The 21,612-nt window shown below is 36.8% G+C and overlaps 1 pseudogene; it reads left to right on the top strand.

The window, feature by feature from the left end:
• Nucleotides 1-5,326: 5,326 nt before the first annotated feature.
• Nucleotides 5,327-6,028, top strand: LOC114619371 (annotated as a pseudogene).
• Nucleotides 6,029-21,612: the final 15,584 nt, after the last annotated feature.

Genomic DNA, 21,612 nt, shown 5'->3' with positions numbered 1-21,612 from the left:
TTATCCATGCATCTTTTTATCTTGTAACTTTTATGTTTTCCAACATGTTCAATGTTTTAATTGTAAAATTTTCTACAGTCATAACTCCATCCAATAATCTGGAGACAAAAAAGAAAGACTAGATGCATAAACAGATGGACAGAGGCATCATAGATATAAGAATAACTGATGGTCAATGGATTTTAAAAACACAGCACCCTCTACTATTCTTTCTTTTTCACATTTTCCATATTAAAGCAATTTTTTGACTCTGTTATTCCAAAATTAGTTAGGTCATACTGTTATATTTGCGGGAAGTCTACAATGACAATCTAATTTTTTCCTGTGTACTTCCAAGAACAAGAAAAAATTCTGCTTGAATCTTAGTATTTGTTTTGTGTATCTCACTGATACATTTCCTTGTAGACAGTTTTAATAAAAGGTCATGTTTCCACTCACCCATAACTCATCCTTTGGCCTTACTTGAAAGACTCTTGAGAGCAGAAATGCTATCTATTCTTGAATTCTGTACTTATCTTAACACTAGTCTTAGTATACTTGTAGATAAAATCAATCTTTGTGGGTTGTGACTCAGGAACAAACTGTAGAATGTTTTTGTTTAGATAAATGATAGGATTTAAATATGCTGTGTAAACGTTGGGCCATAGAAATGTGTTAGATATGTTACATATCTTTAGGTGTTAGTGATCTCATTTATTACAGAAATTCATCTTGACGTTCCCATTAGTTGGTTCACATTCTCTAAAGTAGATTTATATTAGAATCATAGCTTCATTAAGTATGACACATAGATGATAAGGTTCATATCAGAGTAAAGCTGAACATGGTAAAATTTGATAATGAATCAGAGGGGAACTCAGAAACATCTAACGGGAATAAAATTAATATATTTCAAAATTACTGGATCCTTCCTCCTTATTATCTTGAAATATACACTAACTTTTATCTATACAATATGAGTCAACTATCACAGTATCTTTTTTACTATACAGAATGAGTCTGACAGATCTCCAAGGAAGAGTTACAGGCAATGACACTTACTTGTAACTGATTCATATTGATGTTATGAATACTCAACAAGAAACAAATCCTGTATCATTCATGATATCAGATAACTTATGAGAAAAAAATGCTTCAATCTGGACTTTAAAATTATGGACTAGAAAGTGCTACAATTTTTCATTCATTATTCCAATTATCCAATCAAAATACTCAACAATTATAGTAGATTCAATTTTAAACATTACAAAATACACTTATAACCATTACTTAATACCATTAATTAGTATAAAACTCTAAGAAAAATGTTATTTGAGAGGTGGAAGAGTTGTCTTTAAGAACACAAATCATTTACAGAGTATCAAGGTTTACTTCTAGAACCCATATAATGGGTCACAAACATCAGTAACTTCAGTTTCAGGAAATCCAACTCCTTCTTCCTGCATAATCCAGGCATGTACATGACACACAGACATGCATGCAGACAAAATAGTCATGCATATAATATAAAAAAATAAATTTTAAATGTGACTTTAGCAAGATATGGGCTACTCTTACTGTTTGAATTTATTTTAAAATATAGTCTTATAGAACCACAATTACATGCCATGGAACAGTAAGCAAATTAGAAGATAAAATGAGACTGAAAGTCTTGTTTTTTCTATTTAGACACTTTTGCACATATCAAGCATTATTAGCCAGAAATATTCCTGCTGTGGGATATAAATGAAGATCAGTAGTTAAGGACTTTCTTCCCATGGGCAAGGCTCTACATTTAAGCCTTAACACTATCAATAAATATACACACAAACCCAAAAGTTCCTGCTCTCTCCAGAATGAATTGTGTTTCTTATTTACTTAGTCTTTATCCAATTTTAATCCTCCTCATCTTTTGCCACTATTGACATGTAACTTTAATTTTTCAAAACCTGTTTTTAATGATAGTTATTAAATGTTTTAACCTCCCTTCCAGCCCAACAGAAGTAGTGTAAAAGAAAGGATACTGGAGATATAGATCTGTTTAGAAATGGTTCTTTAGAGCAAATCCCATCTGCATTGTCTGGGAATCAGAAGTTCGGTTCACAGGTCAGCAGCAGCATCTCAACCTACTCACAAACACTTTAAGGATATATGAGCAGTCTAGTTCAGTAAGTGTTGGGATAACAGCAGTGATGGCACAATCTAGCGGGAATAGCCAGGCCTCAGCTGAATTAGTGCAAGTCAGTAGAAGGTACCAGGACCAACAGGAACCCCAGGAAAAGTTGTTGGCTGTACCTCTCTCAGGGAAGTGAAGATCAGGGAAAATCTACAAGCATTGTACATGAGTACTACCAGCAAGCCAAGCTCTGCCTCTGTCACTGTCTGTCGAGTCCTTTCTATATGCACTCCAAACATCACATGCCCTCCAAACATCGCATGTCCTCCTCAACTAGTCTTGCCTCACCATGTCTTGCCTCAGCATGTGAGTCTATCTTACTGTCATCACTTTGCCAATCAGTTTGAGTCGGAAGATTCACAAGAAATCATAGCATACTACCAAAAGTTTTTTGGTGTATTTCTCTCTTTGGAGACCTGACAAATGGAGCTCAACTATGCAATGTAAAGCAGAGCAATACATGTGCATGGTTAGCAAAGAATCCATCATCACATGTCTTTTCATGTGTTTGCTTTAGCAGAACATCTTTTCATCTGTGTCTGCTCCAGCTAAATATTCCTTCACCAGGCTGTCTTAGCCTGTATCCACTTCAGCAAAATGTTCCTTCACGTTTTTGCCCCAGTAAAACATCATCCAACACAACTGACATTTCAAAGAACCCTTAAGTTTCCACTAATATAAACACTAACTTGAATAGTTGAATAATCGTTGGGTTATTTTTTGGGTGTTAAATAATTCTGAAATCAGAACACTGAAAGACAATTGTGAATCAGCATAGCTAGTTCACGAAGAATCTAAGGCAAATGCTCGTTTTTCAGACCTATAAAAATAAACCAAACAGATTAATCAAAAGATCATAGAATAACAAAATTAAAACAAAAATTTAAGCACCAAACAAATACCTATCTCTATAGTTTCATTAGCTTCAGCTGAAGAGAAAGGCTGTTGCAGAATTGATCTTTAATACCCCAGTTTCTCCTCTATTTTCCTATTCTGACAGAGGTTCTTCCAGTTTCTGCCGCTATTTTAGCTACAGAAAGGCATACAAACTCAAAATGGCAAATAAACAAGAGGAAGGATAAGGATTTCTCTGAAGGATTTGCTTATGTTTAAATAGAGATGTAAAAATGTAAGAACAGAAACCATTCGTGTAATTCTGGGGGTCTCGTTGAGTGAAGGCATAAAATTGAAAGCAGCAACAGTCATCATAAAGTAACTTACAGGAATAGAAAAATCCATAGATTTTGGCAATGTTGTTAAATTTTGAAATAATCTATCCAATAATAGAAGAGGCTTTATGTTTCCCTGTGTGTTGTATAAATGATAGGATTATTCTAGTCTAAATTGGGGCATGAGATATCTGTACATATATGAAAGATTTCCAACTCATAGTTAATTTTATTTCCCAATCTTTGCATTTTTTAAAATTGCAAACATTTAAATTGAAATACATTGCTTTCCCTCATCCCTTTCTTCCCTCCAGCCACTCTTTGCTACTAGCTCTCCAATTCGTCCCATGTATTTTCTTTACTCTCATGTTGATAAGTTCCTTTTTATTTTATTATTATTGCTACACACACACACACAAAAAAAAAACACACAGACACACACACACACACACACACACATATATATATATATATATATATATATATATATATATATATATATTGACTGTTTTGATGTTTATTTGACTATATAGAGTTTCTTCATTGGAGGGCCAATATGTACTTCACTCCTGAGAAAGGATAATTCTCTTTCTTCCACTAGTTATTATTGGCCTATAATATTTTGTTCAGGATTGAGGTCCTATGAAATTTTCCTACTTTCATTCTAATGTATCCATTTATATTACCATTTTTCCTGTCATGTTTTTATAACCAGTTTTAGAAAAACTGGCATCACAGGAGACTTCCTGAATTTTTGACTCTAGTAACCTTTCCATCCCCTTTTCTGCCATGATCATTAAACCAAACTACAAGATCTGTAGTGTCAATGTATCCATTGGGCTGGACTTCCCATAATCTGTTGGTTTCTACATTGTGTCCATTTGTGGATCTCTTTGAGGGGTTCTTGGCACTGTTTCTTTGGTGAATCATAGTAGTCTCTCTGAAGATATAACATAAACCCAGCCAGCTTCCCAGGGCTAGTGAGGTCACAGATATGAGGAAAGACTCTGCTATTGTCTTTTGAATAGACAAGTGTGATTCCCTAATAGGCTCTCATCTTCACATTCTTTTTTTTTTTTTTTCCAGTTTACACATGAGATTTTATTGGTTTTCTTTGCTTAAAGAAAAAAATTTGAATTGTAATAGAAATAAAAAAATCAAAATAAAGGTAACAAACATTTCTTGACTCATAGGTGCAAATGTGACAAGCAGCTACAGAGGCTAAGAAACAGAACAAAACAGACCATACTACTGATTTTCTCCTCAGGTTAAATTTTCCAAAAAAAGAAAGCCCTGCTCAAGTTAATTGTACAGAGAAATGCAGATCTTTTGGGGGAAACAATTAAAACTACTAATGACATAATCTCATTAAAACAAAAGGCCAGAGAACTTTAACCAGCCCATGCCCGCACAGTGATTTCATGGCTTCAAAGTCCCATTTAATGAGAAGCAGACAGACAACACAGGACAACAAGACTGCCTTTCCCTCATATTATTAAAGTGCAGTCTGGACAATCTGTAATGCTAAAAAGTTCAAGGTTTTTTTATTTTACAAAAACAGACATTTGAACCAACATGATTGTTTTCCATCCATTCAATAACCGAAAGGACAATAATATAAAAATATGTAAAAATTATTCTAGACTCATAATTACTAGATATTCTAACACCCATATAGCTAGTATAAATTTGATGATTATAAAAATATTTTTGTTTCCTTAAAAACATGTAGTTCATTTACCATTTAGTATCAGACAGATGCTGGCTACCCTGAAGTACCAAATCATCACAGGTAAAAGGGTAATGTCTAGACTTTGGGTTTCTTGTTTGGTGGATCCTGAAGACTAAACTTTGGAATTTCACCAGGAGTGTATGGAATTCTCTTGGAAGATACCTTTTTGCCAATTGTTTCAATCTGGAAGCCTATGGTCTGCAGTTCACTGTGGAGCCCATCCAGGACACGCCGACCATCAAAGATAAAGGCTGGCTTCAGCATTCTTTTATGAATCCGTTCATAATCCAGTTCCTTAAACATGTCCCACTCAGTGCAGATGACAAGGGCGTGGGCTCCATCACATGCTTCGTATGGATCCTGTGGAATTCTCCAACCCTTCCTATTTATGAGCCTGGGCTAAAGGAAGTAGTCGAATCCTGTCGAGGGAAAAATCTGTTTTTTTCTACCAATATTGATGATGCCATCAGAGAAGCCGATCTAGTATTTATTTCTGTGAACACACCAACAAAAACATATGGCATGGGAAAAGGCCGGGCAGCAGATCTGAAGTATATCGAAGCTTGCGCTCGCCGCATTGTGCAGAATTCAAATGGGTACAAAATCGTGACTGAGAAAAGCACGGTCCCCGTGCGGGCAGCAGAGAGCATCCGGCGCATATTTGATGCCAACACCAAGCCCAACCTGAACTTACAGGTCCTGTCCAATCCCGAGTTCTTGGCAGAGGGAACAGCCATCAAGGACCTGAAGAACCCGGACAGAGTCTTGATCGGAGGGGATGAAACCCCAGAGGGCCAGAAAGCTGTCCGGGCACTCTGTGCAGTGTATGAGCACTGGGTTCCTAAGGAGAAGATCCTCATCTTCACATTCTTAAGTGAATCTGTGCCTTTGAAATCCATCTGTCCCTCTTTCTTTTTGACTTTTGTTCTTTATTATCATAAACAATGCACCTTTACCTCCTCTTTCACCTGAAGTTGTACTTTTTACAGAGAGAATGACTTTGAGATTGGCTTTGCATCTCTGAAGTTAGAACAGTTTCTCGAATCCTAATGGAGGCAGTAGAAACACAATTGTACCTGGATTGCAGGCTAGTCAAATGGGCTTTTCTGGTTATGTTACTGTGGTTATTTCAAAGATTGATGGCAAATAGAGATATCATTCATGCACAAACTATTGAGCACTTTATAAAATTGCTACACTGACCATTTTAAGAATAATCTCAATGCACATAGTGTCATTACTTAACTTACCATAAAACTGTATCATAATAGCCATGAAAAGGGGCTCAAGTGTTCAAAGAATAAGATCAGAGTGGAACTTGAATATATTCTATGAGGATTTGAACATGCTTGTAGGGAAGTCACTTAATGCTTATCCATTCAGATCTATTTAAAAGGAATTGCCTCTCTCTAAGGCCTCCCGATTATAACTCTACAGATGCTAGATTGCCAAATACATCCACCAAAGAGCATAGTACTTAGAAAAAGCTGCCAGATAAACAAGTTCTCACAGGCCTAGGGAGAGATTAAAGAGTGCTACGTGTAGTTACTTCCAAAGATGCCTTTGCTTCTTGTGCTGAACTGCTGCTGTGACAATCCTGGAGATGTATTGAGTTTGGAAGCAGGGAGTTTTCAAAGTGACAGGCTTAAAAAATACAATTCACCTTTTGCCCTTCCACTCCCAGCTGCAGAATACTGGGCCTCCTTAGAAATATGTTGTGTACCTTTGAATATGCATTGATATCTTTAACAAATAGGCTAAGCTGTACCGGGCCTCAGGGTTCCTATTTCCTTTCTTAGTCCAAATTCTTCCTTTAAATGCAGATAATTTAAGGAGTATATTTATGGTTTAGAAAACAATTTTTTTAAAAAAAAGCCCTTATGTATCTCTTAACTCTGTACTTCAACCTCCATGTACTTACAAATTCATAGAAATAACTAATAGCAAACTCAAACTGGCTCCAAAATTTTTTCTTATCTAAACTGTTTGTAAGAAAGACAGGAAACCAAGTGCACAGAATACACAGGCAGAAAAGGCTGTCTTGAGTGTTTATCAGTGTCTTGGGTTAAAAGACCTGGGAAGCTCAGTGTGACAGGAAGGGTGGGAAATACAAGCGTTTATCCTACCTCTGACCACATACCATTTTATGACTTTGGTCACTTAATTCTTGGTGTCCTAGTGTGGGAAAATTTTCCCTCACACTGTATATGCCCCTTGAGTTCCTCCCTGTCATTTTTAGAAACACCATAGACCAAAAGAAATTCTGGGATCAATTTGAGTCTACTATTAACTATTTTTCTGAGTTTTGAAAGAACCCAGATTAGAGTTTATACTCAGGAGATAAGAAATGTAAAACCATTAATAACTCTTAAATTCTGTCATTTTGCTTAACAACCTTCAAACAGTTTAAAGGGCAAAATTTGGACCAGAAAAATGTTATTTTAAAATGTGATTTTAAATATCTCATCTATGGTCTTACAGATATAATAATTATCCATGCAAAGTCTCAATTTTCCCATTTGCAAAACAGAAATAATAATATTGATAGCAAAACTATCATCATCTATTCAGAATATCTGTTATAAAATTATAAGAATTGTATCAGAAATTTAGCTGAAAGTGTCAATCTTTAAAGGACAGTATGAATAAATAGTGTTTTATTGAAGAAAACAATATGTATTAATTTCCACAGGAAGCATATTAGCCCCTCAGAAGCTGTGCACTCAGCTTCCCTCCTAACTAGCTGCCGAAAATCAAATATATATTACATCATTTGTAGAGCCCTTTAGATTCTTCCATTTCTAGTTCATCATCATTCCTAGGTTTCAGCTCCCAATACCTAGGGATGATTTCTAGGAGTTTCTAAACAAGGAAGCCCTTGTTGTAGGATTTCAGAAGCATTGGTAAACAAATCTTTAAAACAAGCCTTCAACTCACTTTTTCAAATTGCTGCTATTTCTTAACTCCCACAGTTTAGAAGGTCATTATAGAAAATCTGGAAACATTCATTAAACTGGTTGTTACATGCTTTTAATAGACAGGGTTTTGATCCTGAAAGCATTAAGACATGCAAAGTATATCTAACCATATGCAGAAGTTGGCAGATAAGTAACTGACTGCCTGAGTGATTTGACTGTTCTTTAGAGCATATAAGTCCACTGCTCCTACATGCTCATTTCTCAATGGCAGGGTAAAGAGGCTTTCTTTCTCTGTGCCCTTAGATTTTTAGGCATAAATTATTGTAGCAGTAATCACAGTGCTGATGTTTATTTATAGATGTGTGGTTTTCCACTATACTTCGGAAACCATCCCTGAATTTCCTCTGTTTTAGAGATAACTTGGCAAGATGCGAGTGAATGCTAGAAGTTTCAAAAGCTTTGATAACGAGTTAAGTGGAACTCCTAGTAGACATTGCTTTTGTTTTGTGTTTTGATTTTTTTAAAGTAAGGCCTCCAGAGCTGATTGAGCTTTTTGCATGTTATTACAAATGAATTTTGGGTAACTTCTTGGGAGTGGCCACAACAACAGATAAGTGAGATTAAAGTCATACACTGGGGAAAGAAATCAGTACAAAGAGGAAAAATGCCCCACAGAGGGAGAAGTCCTCACAGAGACAGGGAAGGCCTCAAAGAAGAAGAAGACCTCACAGAGAGAAAGAAGATCTAACAGAGCAAGAGAGTATCATAGAGGAAGAAGGCCTCACACAGACGGAGAAAAACTTGAAGAGAGTAAGAAGTCTTCTGAGAGAGGAGGAAAGCCTCACAGAGAGGAAGGAGACTAAACAGACAAGAGGGTTTCACAAATGGAGAAGTCTTCACACAGAGAGAGAAAGTCTCACAGAGAGGAAGAAGACCTCACAGAGACAAAGACTTCCCAGAGAGGGAAAAAGGCCTCACAGAGTGGGAGGACTCAGAGTGGATGGGAAAAGTCCTCACAGAAAGCAAAGGCCTCACAGTGAGGGGGAAGAGATCACAGAGAGGAGAAAGTACTTCCTACCACCAATGTTGTCCAAATAAGAGACCAAGCACTTTCTGTTTTACCAAGATGAAGTGAGTGACATTCAAGACATTACCAAAGATGTTGCATGTTTTTCCTAATTTATTCTTCACTGAGGCTCTAAAAACTAGAAAGCTTAAGAAGTCTGTTTCAGAACAGGCACTAGGAAGGACCTGGAAAATTTTCTCAGAAGTAGCTCCTCTTAGTGGCAGGATCAGAATTAAAGGCATCAGCCCATCCTAACCTAAGCACCTTTTGGAATCCAGAGAAAGCATCTGAACTGTGTACCTACAGCTCTGTCCTGGGTGTCTGGATTAACCATGCAATGCCAGGAAGTGTAAATAGAGCTGGTTCAGAAACAGTCTGGCCAAAACTGGTGTAAAGTTCATGCAGAGGACAGATGGCAGCAGGTAAGAGAAGGGATGGGGAGGATGTTTACATGCCCCACATGTTTGGCATACTAGACACTCTCTGGTCTCTTAAACTTGGCAGGGAAGAGAGAATGCCTTGGCGAAGATAACTCTGAATCTGCACGTTTTCTTGGTATTGATGTACTTTGGTCTGGGTGGGAATGACAGACATCTTTTGTCCAAGTCTGGCAGGTATACAAGAGAAGACTCTGCCTCAACACAGTACAACCACTGACAACACAGTCACCCATAAGCCTCTAAGTAATACAATTGTCCTTCTTTCCTTTGATCCACAATTATTCATAAAAAATATCCAATATGCTGAAATTCTGGGTGATTTATGAAGCATCTGTACTCCAAATACGCTTAAATCCTCCCATCTCTTGTGGAAAAGGAAAAGGGATATAAACCAGCTTGTATAATAAGCAAGTACGGATGCCAAAGTCGGAGCAACAAGCATCACGATAATTCAGAGCTGCAAAAGGCAGGACTGAGTCCAAGACAAAGCTGATCAAGGGGAGTTGAGAGTAAAACGCCAGAGATAACAAGTGTGCCCTGAGTTCAAAGAAACAGAAGAAGAAAAGAATATTTAATACATCTAACACATGTCACTTGCTTATTGGGGAAAATGTTCTGTCTCTGGGTTTTTTTTTTTTTAAGGAATTACTTCTTCTGTTGTGAGCCAGGCAGTGTCCAGTTCTGTCAAAAACGAGCTAGCATGTGATCTAAGAGGTAAGTATCTCCATTGAGGAGGTAAAACAGAGAGGTTCCCAGATACATAGACACATTGAAAACATACCAAATGATTCTGCTATACATAAAACAAGGTGTAATCTCAGGTTTAAATCGACCAACAATTCTATGAATTAAGAAATGGGCTTATCTTTAGAATAAAAAAAGGAAAGGACTTGGAAAGAACAGCCTGGCTCGAGAATCAAAAGAACCAGTCACCAATATACTATTAAAAAGCACTTTATGCTATAGTAAGTTACCAAGGACAAGGCAAGGTTTAAAATAAAGAAGCTATTTGGGGTCAAAGTTCAAGAGCAGAGCACCACAGTGGTGAGGGAAAATGGCAGAAGCAGCCAGAAGGAAGAAGTGACTGACCACATGTTTTCACAAAGGAGGCTGAGGGATCAAACTGCATATGAGGTAAAGCTATAAATTTTCAGAAACTGCATTCAGTGGCTTACTTCCTCCAGTAAGGCATCACTTCCTAAGGATGACATAACCTCATCAAACAGTGCTACCACATGTGGAACACCAGTCTATTACTTAAGCCTCCAGGTTATGTTTTTCATTTATACCACCATACAAGTTAATTGCTATAATCAAAATCTTTCAATCAAGTGATAGAAATAGCGACACACAAATTCTTGGCAATCATAAACATGTTAAAGTTTTATATATTTTTGACCTTCAATATGATAATTATGTCTTCAATGAGATTATTTTTATACTATGCATTTAAGGGAATACAATAAATCAAAGTTTTAGTTTCCTATGAAAGAATATGTAAATCTCATTCCTTGGTTCAATTAAAATGATTTGAAATTTTTTACATAGCATATTTTTAATATTTTGTATTTAGTCTAGGCATAAAATGTTCAGCAACAGGCAGAATAAAAGTTCCTTAAAAATACACAAGTTCAGATTTCTGTACCTCATATGTATGACATTAACTGACAAAGAAATTAAAGTTACTTATTATTGGACCTTAAAACATGGAAATTATCGGCATCTGCTCAGTATAGTCTCCAATTCCTTAAATGGAAGTGAGAGGGAGCTGGATCAGGGAAGGAGGTATGATGGCATAGAGAGGGGGTCAGAGTAATGGATGCCAACTACAGTTAGTTCTGATGCTGGGTAGATGAACCATGCAGCAAAGCTGCCCCAAAAGTCAAAAAAATATAAGGAAACAGATTCTCCTCCGATGTATCAAAAAACTACCACTGTAATTCCACATTTCCAGTATGCTCATGATTTCTCTCCAGGGCCCAGGCTCTCTGAATAAAGACTCTGAGATACAATTTTTTTTAAAAAAATAAATAAATAGGCCATAAGCTTTGGCTGTTTTCTGATTCAATCATAGCTTAGTATCTCATTTATTCTAATCTATGTTCTGCCATGTAGCTGAGTACTTCTGATCACTTACCATGCTTATGCTCTGTTTCATGTTTCCAGGCCAATCTCTCTCTTTTTTTTAAACTTTAAAAATTTTATTTTATTTTTATTTATGTATTTTATGTGAGTGTGTATACAAGCATGCAAGTACTGATGAAGTCCATGTCATTGGATGGCCTAGAACTGAAGTTACAAGCCATTGTGAACCATCTGGTATGGGTGCTGGAAAACCAGACTCTCGTCCTTTATGGAAGCAATAGATATTCTTATCCACTGACCCATCTCTCCAGTCCCCAAATCTCAAACTATTGAAAGTGAATAATATCAGCATAGTATCTAAAACATTATCTCGAATTATATAATACTGAAGAGTGTAATGGAGAAGCTGCGAAGATCTTCTATCATTTCATCAGCCTGATCTGTAAGGCCAGTAGTTCCAGCAGACTCGACAGTTGGCTGGAGGTGGACTTGACTGTTTTTTCACTCTGGGAAACAATGGCCAGTCCCTGCACAGGAACTATGAAGAGGATTCAGACTTGAGCATAAATTTCTGAGGAAAAGAAATTGGTAAGTCAAATCCTACTGTCGGCAAGAAGGTGATCAGTTCTTTAAAAACAGGTTTTTTGTTGTTGTTGGTATTTTTTTTCTTTCTGATACTATTTTTAATTTTTTCTTTTTATTTTTTATTATTATTAGTTTTTTTAAAATCAAATAATAATTTTTACTTATTCACGCAGGGATTATAAACCCAAAAAACAGGATGTGGGAAAGGGGATAACGACACTGGAGCATGGATGTTCAGGGGGAGTACAGATAACTTTCAGAACAGAGTATAGGCTGGGTGAAGGTTCAGGGAACAGGTCACTATGACTCTGCCTACGATTCACTTGTCCTTATCTAAGTTGGTATTATCTGCCAAGGCTACCTATTTACAAGGTCTATGACTACTCAGGCTAATAAATTTCCACAAAAGCTGCCTGTTTACAATAGCTTATAGCCATCTTTTTCAATGTTTTTCCACAGAGGCCCAAGGCTTGGTGTTAGTATACATGTATGACAGGCATATTGCTGATTTTAGGCCTATGGCTGATTTTAGGCCTTCAGTGTGTAAGCAGGGCTGTCCCTGACATCTCCTCCCTTCTCTAAGTATAGAAGGGCTGTGGCAATTCTAATCTTGTGAAGGCAGGGATAGAGGCCTGACCTCCAGTAGTTGAAGGGAACTTTGTAATGGCTCCGGTTCTTCTGTTGTTGTCCAGTGAGGCATGAGGGCCATATCCATTCTGGTGTCTTTTTCCTGGAGAGGGGATACTTTTGATATCAACCCCTATGCAGGCAGGCTTATCCCTCAGGGAACCCAGAGAGAGATTTTTAACTTTTATTGATATTCCCTTGTAGTGCTTAGCCTTGCAGCCTAAGCAAGAATTCAGGTCACCTGTCAGAGGAGATTCTGGGTGGCCCCTCTCTGCTTGGTCTAGGGGCGGAAGTCCCTTCTTATAGGTTGGGTGGAGATGGGTTTTGGGAACACCCAGGATAAAGTAACAACCTCATCTTGAGTCTCGTGGTCCTTCATAGCTAACTTATGATAATGTATCTGAATAGGTTTTGCTACCAAATTATTTATCTGTTGTTTTACAGAGTTAGTCAGCCTATTTGAGGCCCAGGAACCAGAAGAAATAAGCAAAAAGAACCTAAATAATGGTCCCAAGATGAGAGGAGATAGGGTTGACAACCCTGGAGACGCTGAAAACCAATTCTTTTAAAAGCACTCATCTTTCTCTTACTCTCTCTGAGTTTTCTCAGGGCCTTCTCTGGCCTTTTTCATGTTCTCTTTAACCATCCCTGTCTTGTCTATGTAAAGGTAACCTTCTTCTTTAAGGACTGTACACAGTCAAGAGCTGTACACAGTCTTTTCTATTGCAAAAAAATAAATCAAGTCCAATAAATTCCTTTGCAATTTTTGCAGGTCTCTTCAAACAGAGAAAAGAGGGATTTCTTCAGATTAGTGATGTCAATCTCTAGCTGTTTGATGTTCTTGTCAATGGCTTGTCAAAGGTCTAAAAAAGACCTTTAAAAAGAGTAGTATAAGTTCGGAGCCCAGCATCTGGATTACAACTTCTAACAGCAGACATCACAGGTGATTCATCTCTACCTGGAAAGGAAAAAGAAGGGAATTTTCAGGGAGTTTTCTCTTCCCTGGATGTCAATTGTTATTCACCTTATTTATGGTTGGGCCTGGCTTTGTGGGGGTATCTACTTTTTCATTAATCTTTTTGGCAGCCAGTTAGCTGTACCTTCTGTGGCATCAAACAGGCGTATCAATCCTTGGCCCCATAAGAGAACTGGGTCTCGGCCTTTCCCTTTAAGAGTAAGAGGATACTTCCACAGAGCTGTGGCATAGTTTTTATTGGTCTCGGTGATGCCAGAGGCAGTCAGCAGCAGATTTGCCATGAGCTTTCAGTTTTAGAGAGTTAAAAGTGAACAAGGCATGATGGAGAGTATTTCGGGGGACTCCTTCTGGGAGGGGTCCCATTCCCCCTCATTTGTTTTTAAAGCCAATTTTTCAGAGTTCTTGCAAAATCAGGGCAGAAGCGCCAGTAGCCGCTCCTTCTACACTCAGAGAGTCATGAAGACACTATTTAAAGAAATATAAATCTATATTAATAATCTCTTTTATCAAAGGACTGTTATAGAACAGCCAACAACCGATCAGACTATACAATACATCGATTAATAATAGCTTCCTCTACTTTTTGTCAATTAATTATTAAGGGAAATTAGGATATACATCTCTCTTGAGAATATTAAACAGAGACTTAAATTCTTTTGTGGAGAGCTTAAAATCAGATCTTAGCCTAGGCCAATATCTTACCAAGCTCTATCCCAGAATCCTTTCTGCTTATCAGATATCCCACTTTTTATTTTTTGCCTCAGCTACTGGCCAGTCCGCTTTAATTGACAGGCACTGTATTCACATAGCACATAAGATTTTTTTCTTCCTGGCGCCTGATGATACCTTGATTTTAATCTACAGAGATCTGAATCAGATTTCTAACCTTCAGTACTTTAAGGAAATAATAGTTTTGATAAATTTGAGGCAATCTGCTGCAGCAGAAATGGAAAGAAGCTGTATTTTCTAAAGATAGATCTGTTTGGGTAATTTCCTTAAAAAGAGTCATAATCTTAAATGTACAATTCAGAAGTATGTTTCTCACTTATTCTTTTCTTTAGAGGTGTGAAAAATCTAAGAAAGTCTGAGGATAGTCTTGTCTTCTTCTTGTTTGGTCTGGAAGAAGAAGAAGGAGGAGGAAGAGGAGGAGGAGGAGGAGGAGGAGGAGGAGGAGGAGGAGGAGGAGGAGAAGGAAGAGAAGATAGGAGGAGGATGAGGGGGAGGAGAAAGGGGAGGGGGAGGGGAGGAGGAGGATGGGAAAGGGGAGGGGGAGGAGGAGGAGGAAGAGAAGATAGGAGGAGTACGAGGAGGAGGGGGAGGAGAAAGGGGAGGGGGAGGGGAGGAAGAGGAGGAGGAAGAGGAGGAGGAGGAGGAGGAAGAAGAAGAAGAAGAAGAAGAAGAAGAAGAAGAAGAAGAAGAAGAAGAAGAAGGACGATGACAACAACAACAAAATTGGCATGTGCTGCCCTCACATTGATCAACCTATGTCCAGACCTCCTGTGAGGTATCTTGTGGATTAGGCCATATCTTTAATTGTATCTCTAGACTTCTAGTTCAGTTATGATCAGAATTATGGCATTTCATTCTTCAGAAAACCTCCAGTCTTCCTATAAAATTAGTCATCACTCTGTCCTGCATTTGACAAGAACACTACCAAGTCTATATGGCCAGAATTTTGCTCTGCTATTGCTACTTGAGTATAATTTTCCATGTATCGCCACCTGGTCTTTGATTCTCTGTTCTAACCTGTTCTTATACATGGAACTGAAGGTCTTTTATACTGATGTCCAGATTCCAACTTTGTTTTTCCTTTGAGAATTGCTGAAATGTTTTCTTACTGCTTTATTTATTCAGTTACTGTTACTTTATATTTTATTGAAATATAATTGCATATTATAGTTTCCAGTGTATCATTCTGATTTTGGTATCCACTGTCAAACAATTGTCAATTCAGAACAAGTGAATTGGAGATAATCTCTGAGGATTTTGGGGAGGAGACAGTAAACAGAATATATTCTATGAAAATAACATCTATTTTCAATGAAAATAAATCACGATTCAGCTTCGTGAAGTTCATAAAAGACTTCATGATTCATGATTAAAAATAAATCACGATCTAGCATCATGGAGCTCATAAAAGAATATATATATATATATCCTTCAACATTCACGTGAAAGGATGAAATTGTAAAACTAAAAAAAAACAAATTGTATCAGAAACTTTAAGTCAACAATTTCAAGAGGTGATAAATAAGATCATTATATATTGATAAAGGAGCCAATTAAAAAATTAAGATAATTATAATTCCATGTTCACTCAATCTTTTAACATCTATTTATTAAAAGCATATTTCAAATAATCATAAAACAGAAAACATAATACATTAAAATCATAGTGTATTGCTCTTATACTTTCAGAGAGAGTTAGATGATGTAGACAGAGAGTTTTTAAAGAAACACTGGACTCGAACTTAGATTTTAGAAAAAGTGGCCTTAACAGAAACATACAGAGCACTCCAGTAAAAATCAGAATCCATATTTATGTCTTTATTGTTTTCATTAGTGTCTACTTCTGGTTAGATGAAATAAATTCAGCAGCAGGTTAGCATATATGTAACAAAATTTAAGTTACACATCACAGATTTTGTCTATGAGATATATAAAAAAGAAGCAACAATAAAATAATAGGGAAATCACAAATGTAAGAATATTTAACACACACACTGTGATACTTTAATGTGTATATATGACACATAATGAAAAAGCAAACTCAGTTAGCTATTTATCAATTTTTGCACTCATCATTCTTTAACTTACAGAAAAAAATATGCAATAATTCTGGTGTCACATAGGTTGCACATTTACTCTGAAGCCATTTTTAGTTACTAATTTATGCATTGAATAATTATAACACCTTTATTTGAAAGTAATTTAAATTCAGCTTATAAGCAATCTATGGGATTTACAGTAAAGATACTAACATTTTTCCAACTGTACTGAAGACATCTACAACTTCATTGAATCAAAGACACTATTTGTCTTCACCCTGGCAACAGGCATTACTTGATATCTTGGGCCAAGAGTAGGTTAAATCATTTTTATGAGACTTGAGGTCACTATTGTCTACTATTATCCTATCTCCTAATTAGGTCTGTTCTCCGTATGTATTCTGTATGAAAAGTTGATGATTTGCACTTATTTAGCCAGAAAACATAAAATAATGAAATGGCTAAGTTAAATTGCTTGAACCTCAAAGCAGCTGTTTCATGTCTCACAAAATTGGTGCATTTTTCAAATTCAAAATGCATCCAGTGTTTCTTGAGATGCTAAAATTAGGCTGTGGCCATAGTTTAGTGTTAGCCTGCTTAGCATATGGAAGGCCCTTGTTGAGAATCCCAGGCAGTGGCGCAAATAATTAGGTAAATAAATCTATTTATATTATTTGATATATATTTAAACTTACAAACTGAAAATAATATTATAAAAATATAATCATTGATTCATTTCTGTCAGGTCCTTTTCTCCTTCTCATTTAAGAATGACTCAGCAAAGAGGAATGGTACCATGTTGTTAATAATGCAGGTGGAAACCCTTTAAGTTTCAAAACTGGAATCATGCAATCTCAGTTGGGAAAACAAGAGACTCATATACTTAACTGAAAATCTGATACTCTAATAATATAGGGACCTGAATATCACATCATTTCATGAAAATGCTGACTATTATTATTAGTCTGTGGTTCCTATACATAATGGGTTTTGTGTGATCGACACTACAGGAGGATAACTAAGTGGGGCTGATTGCCTTGCTCAAGTGAACACAAGAAAAGGATGTTTTTATGGTTGAGTGAATATTCCATTTTAGCAAAAATATACATGACACCCGTGTGAGTAGCTCTGCATTAATGATCACATAAATGCATTGGTAGACTTTAGAAGATAATTTGGAAAGAACTATAATTAATTCTAATGATTCAAGTATCAATGGTATATAAAATAGTTCTCATTCATCAGAATAGCAGAAAGAAAGAAATAGGAAACGATGTTAATGATTACCCAGATTCAACCTTTAAGAGAGAAAGGTTAATGGCTGACACATACATGAAACGTAGATAACAAAATATGTCAGGTGGGTGGGTTTAGATTGGATATGCTGAGTTAGGAATATACAACTCTCCAAAACTGTGAAGTGGGATATGTTGCCTGGTACACAATCTAATAGGGAATAGGCCATGTGGAAGATGCCAAAGGAAATTTTATAGAGAGATTTTAGAAAAAGGGGAGGAATGAGCACTGGACAGAACATAGTGAAGGACATATGGAAGAGAATCCACCAATAAGGTATTGAAAGAGACGGTAACAAAAGAGAGGGTGAGAAAGCAAAAGAAAGAGGCAGGGAGGGAGCAAAGAAACAGGGATGAAGAAAGAAAAGAGAGTGAGAGGAGAGAATGGGAGGAAGTGAAGAAGAAAGGAAGAATGGAAGGAAGGAAAGAAGGAAAAAGGAAGAAAAGTTGAAAATGATGAAAATGAAGACTATGAGGATATGTGTAAAGTCAGAATTTGATGAGAGTGCCTAAGATTTTCAGTGTACTTTTATTTTCTGTTCTGATTAAATTGAAACTTAAGTATTAATTGCATACTGTCCCATCATGATCTTCATTTCAGTTCCCTCCTGTCCTCTCCAAATTTGCTTCCTTTACTTTAATAATTCAGAATATTTTGTCACTGCAAGCAGTAATTCTAGGAAAGTATTGGGGTGGTACACATACTAAGAAGAGCCCATAAGGGAAGCTGAAAGGAATGAGAGTAAATTCATGTGTTATAAGTTTTATGTTAGACAATACGTGTGAATCCAGAGCTAGTCCTAAAAATGCAGCATGAAGGAGGCTGAGGCTAGAGGATCGTCTCAAAATGAAAATCAATCTGGGATGCATAATAAGTTCTAGGCCAGCTATACAGAGTGAGTCAATAAAGACACACACACACACAGACACACACACAGACACACGACACACACACATTACAGAGTAAATGGGCAGATAATGTATAATATAAAAGCTTCCATTTGGAATAGAAAAAGCAGTTAAATTATCTGTAGTTCCTCATAACAAGTCCAAAAATACAGATAATTCTTGGCAGTATAACCATACTTGTCTGATAAGAGAGTAACCATTCTCAAAGCTATTATGGCTCCCTGTTCACACACAGTTTGTTCCATGCAAAGAAAAGAATAGCAAGAAATACAGGACTTTGGGCTGCAAAGAAGAAAAGTCAATGTTTTACTAAATTTGTCTGATCTGATAACTATCGCTTTGAATTATTTACTTGTTTTGGTGGACTTTCCTCTTGTCTGTCTGTCTGTCTGCTTTTTTTTTTTCTTGCTAACAGAAACAATGTTGATCTTCTATCTCAGAAAAGTGTGTAGGATGTGCTATAGGAGTTCAAATCTTTATTTTAATTATTTTTATCTCTTTGCAAAACAGCACATTTTAATCTAAAGAATGGGCAAAGCATCTAATTTGCAGAAACTTAGTGCATATTCACAGAAGTAAACTAAATATGCACCAAGAACTACTTCACAAAGCAATTTTTATACACAGATATCCTGTGGTGCTGCCTCTCCCATTGACTTTCATAAAAATAAAGGGCTAATATCACCAGCGGGCAAATTTTGTAAAAATTACTCTCCAAGTGTTTCAACAAAAGCTGCCAACACAACTCAAACCCAGACTTCTACACACTTTGCTTTGTGGCAAAGGGCCTCAATGGGACAGGCTGCCAGTCACACAGACGAAAGCCAAATTGTTCAGCCGATTTGAGAAGTGGACAGATGTTCTCCTGGGACAACTGGAGACAGGCACCGCCACATACATTTTCACTTGACGTGTTAACCAATATTCCCAGCCAATTATTCTGAGGCGACCAGCAGTTAATGAATGCAAAGGCAGGAGCTGGACTCATCACTCATAGCTCCCACACAGCCCCAAACTCCTGCCAGAGTGCTAAATTCCTCTAGGGCTCAGAAAGATGCAGAGTTCATTTGGAGGGGTTGGGGGGTGCATTGGATACCTTCCCTGAGGCCTATATGGGAAAACCTAAAACTGACTGTGATATGATCATTGTGGACAAATAAATATGAGAAAATAATACAAACTCTGAAGATATACACTTCAAAACATGGAACATTAAAGAAAGGGTTTTTACATAGTAGAATGCATTTGAGGTCTCAAAGGTAATTACCCAGAGGCAGTAGAATAGGGCAATAAAAACAAAAGCAGCTGGGCCACACTAGTGATACAGTGTGATATCAGCTATTTAGCTAATTTGCAGCAGAAATATGATGTAATAAGATCTATCATTTTAATGGAAAATAAAAAAACATAAAATAATATTATGTTATCTGCTTTATATGGAGAGATGAAAGCAAAGAAGGTCAGCAATTATAATACTGTCTTCTTCCAAGCATTGTTTTGCACTAAGCCATTGCGCGGTCACACATTTTTCTTAAGTAATGGAACCTTAACTCTGTTACCAGGGAGATACGAACATAAAGGGATGTAAATTTGTTTTCAAGGACCTTATCATGCTGAGCATCAGTCTTGAGGTAGCATTTCTTCCTGGGGGAATGTTTGCAAGATTCAAACCTTGATACATATTTTAATATATATTTTATATAAAACAGGCCTCCCAATAGCAACGTTTATTAAACAAAAATATCATGAGGGTAGAAAATACAGAAGTATATCTGTCAGTGATCAACCTGTGAAATCTCTAAGATTGTAAATACATTGTATAATAGAGAAAGTTGCTTCCTAGGATGGTAGAGAGCTAACAGTCAAAAAGAGATTCAAGACACCCAAGCAGACAATACAAAATCTGGAATGAAGCTTCTTTAAGTAAGAGATCACACGTTCTAAGTAAGCTCCATAAACACTGCCAACAACTGGAGATCAACTATTCAAACGTATGACCCCATGGGGAGATACTTTTCCTTCAAATTACGAAAATTGTAAGTGTGAGAGAGATAGGACAGAACTACATAGCAATTGTAGAGAAGGGAAAAGAGTAGGTAATCTCTCACCCTAGAGTCTAACTGAAGTACCTTATCACATGAGAAGCAATTCTCCCAGAAAAATGAACAACTTTTGCTGTAAAGACCACCAACATAGAATCAACATTCCTTTTTCATGCAGATATTTTATGGTAAGGTATTAATGACTCCAACTTATGGTCTTGGGTAGAGCCTTGTTCATTTCTCCAGACATTTACTGGGACTTAAAACAACACTGTTAACTTTGTTTACTATAAAGATATCCTTCCTCCTTGCATACTTATAAATAAGAATTTTACCTTCTCAATTATTATACTGTCAGGTACTCCTCTGGAAAAATTCTTTCATTTTATTCAGGTTTCTTAGCAACTGTTTAAAGAGAATAACTTCAAAATTGTACATTTGCCAATCATAAAGACAAGGACGGTTACTGCTCTAACTGAAGTTCACATCTGTGCTCTTCGCTGTGCCTTTTGTCTTTCCCTCTCAGAGCTTCTTTCTGATAACCTCTGTGCTTAGTATCCATATTAAAATATTTTAAGGTACACTTATGCTTTGGGATGTCTAATTCTGAAATTATCTGTGCATCACAGCCACAAATCCCAGTTTTCCCTGATACCAAGTGCCAAATGGCTAGAGGAACTCCTGTGAGTGATAGAGGAGAGATGTATCCCCCCAAAACTTCTCACATGAAGGCACATCTGATACTTTTATCCCCACATCTGTGAGAAATGTAATTCTGTTATTTACAGCCTGTACTAGAGTAATATATCACGACAGTCTGAACAGACAGAGAGACTAGGAGTGGA

The sequence above is a fragment of the Grammomys surdaster genome, unplaced genomic scaffold, assembly GCF_004785775.1.
Source record: "Grammomys surdaster isolate TR1022 unplaced genomic scaffold, NIH_TR_1.0 150, whole genome shotgun sequence".
In the NCBI taxonomy this organism is placed as follows: Eukaryota; Metazoa; Chordata; class Mammalia; order Rodentia; family Muridae; genus Grammomys; species Grammomys surdaster.
The sequence above is the reverse complement of the archived record's forward strand: the minus strand, read 5'-3'. Positions and strand labels throughout refer to the sequence as shown.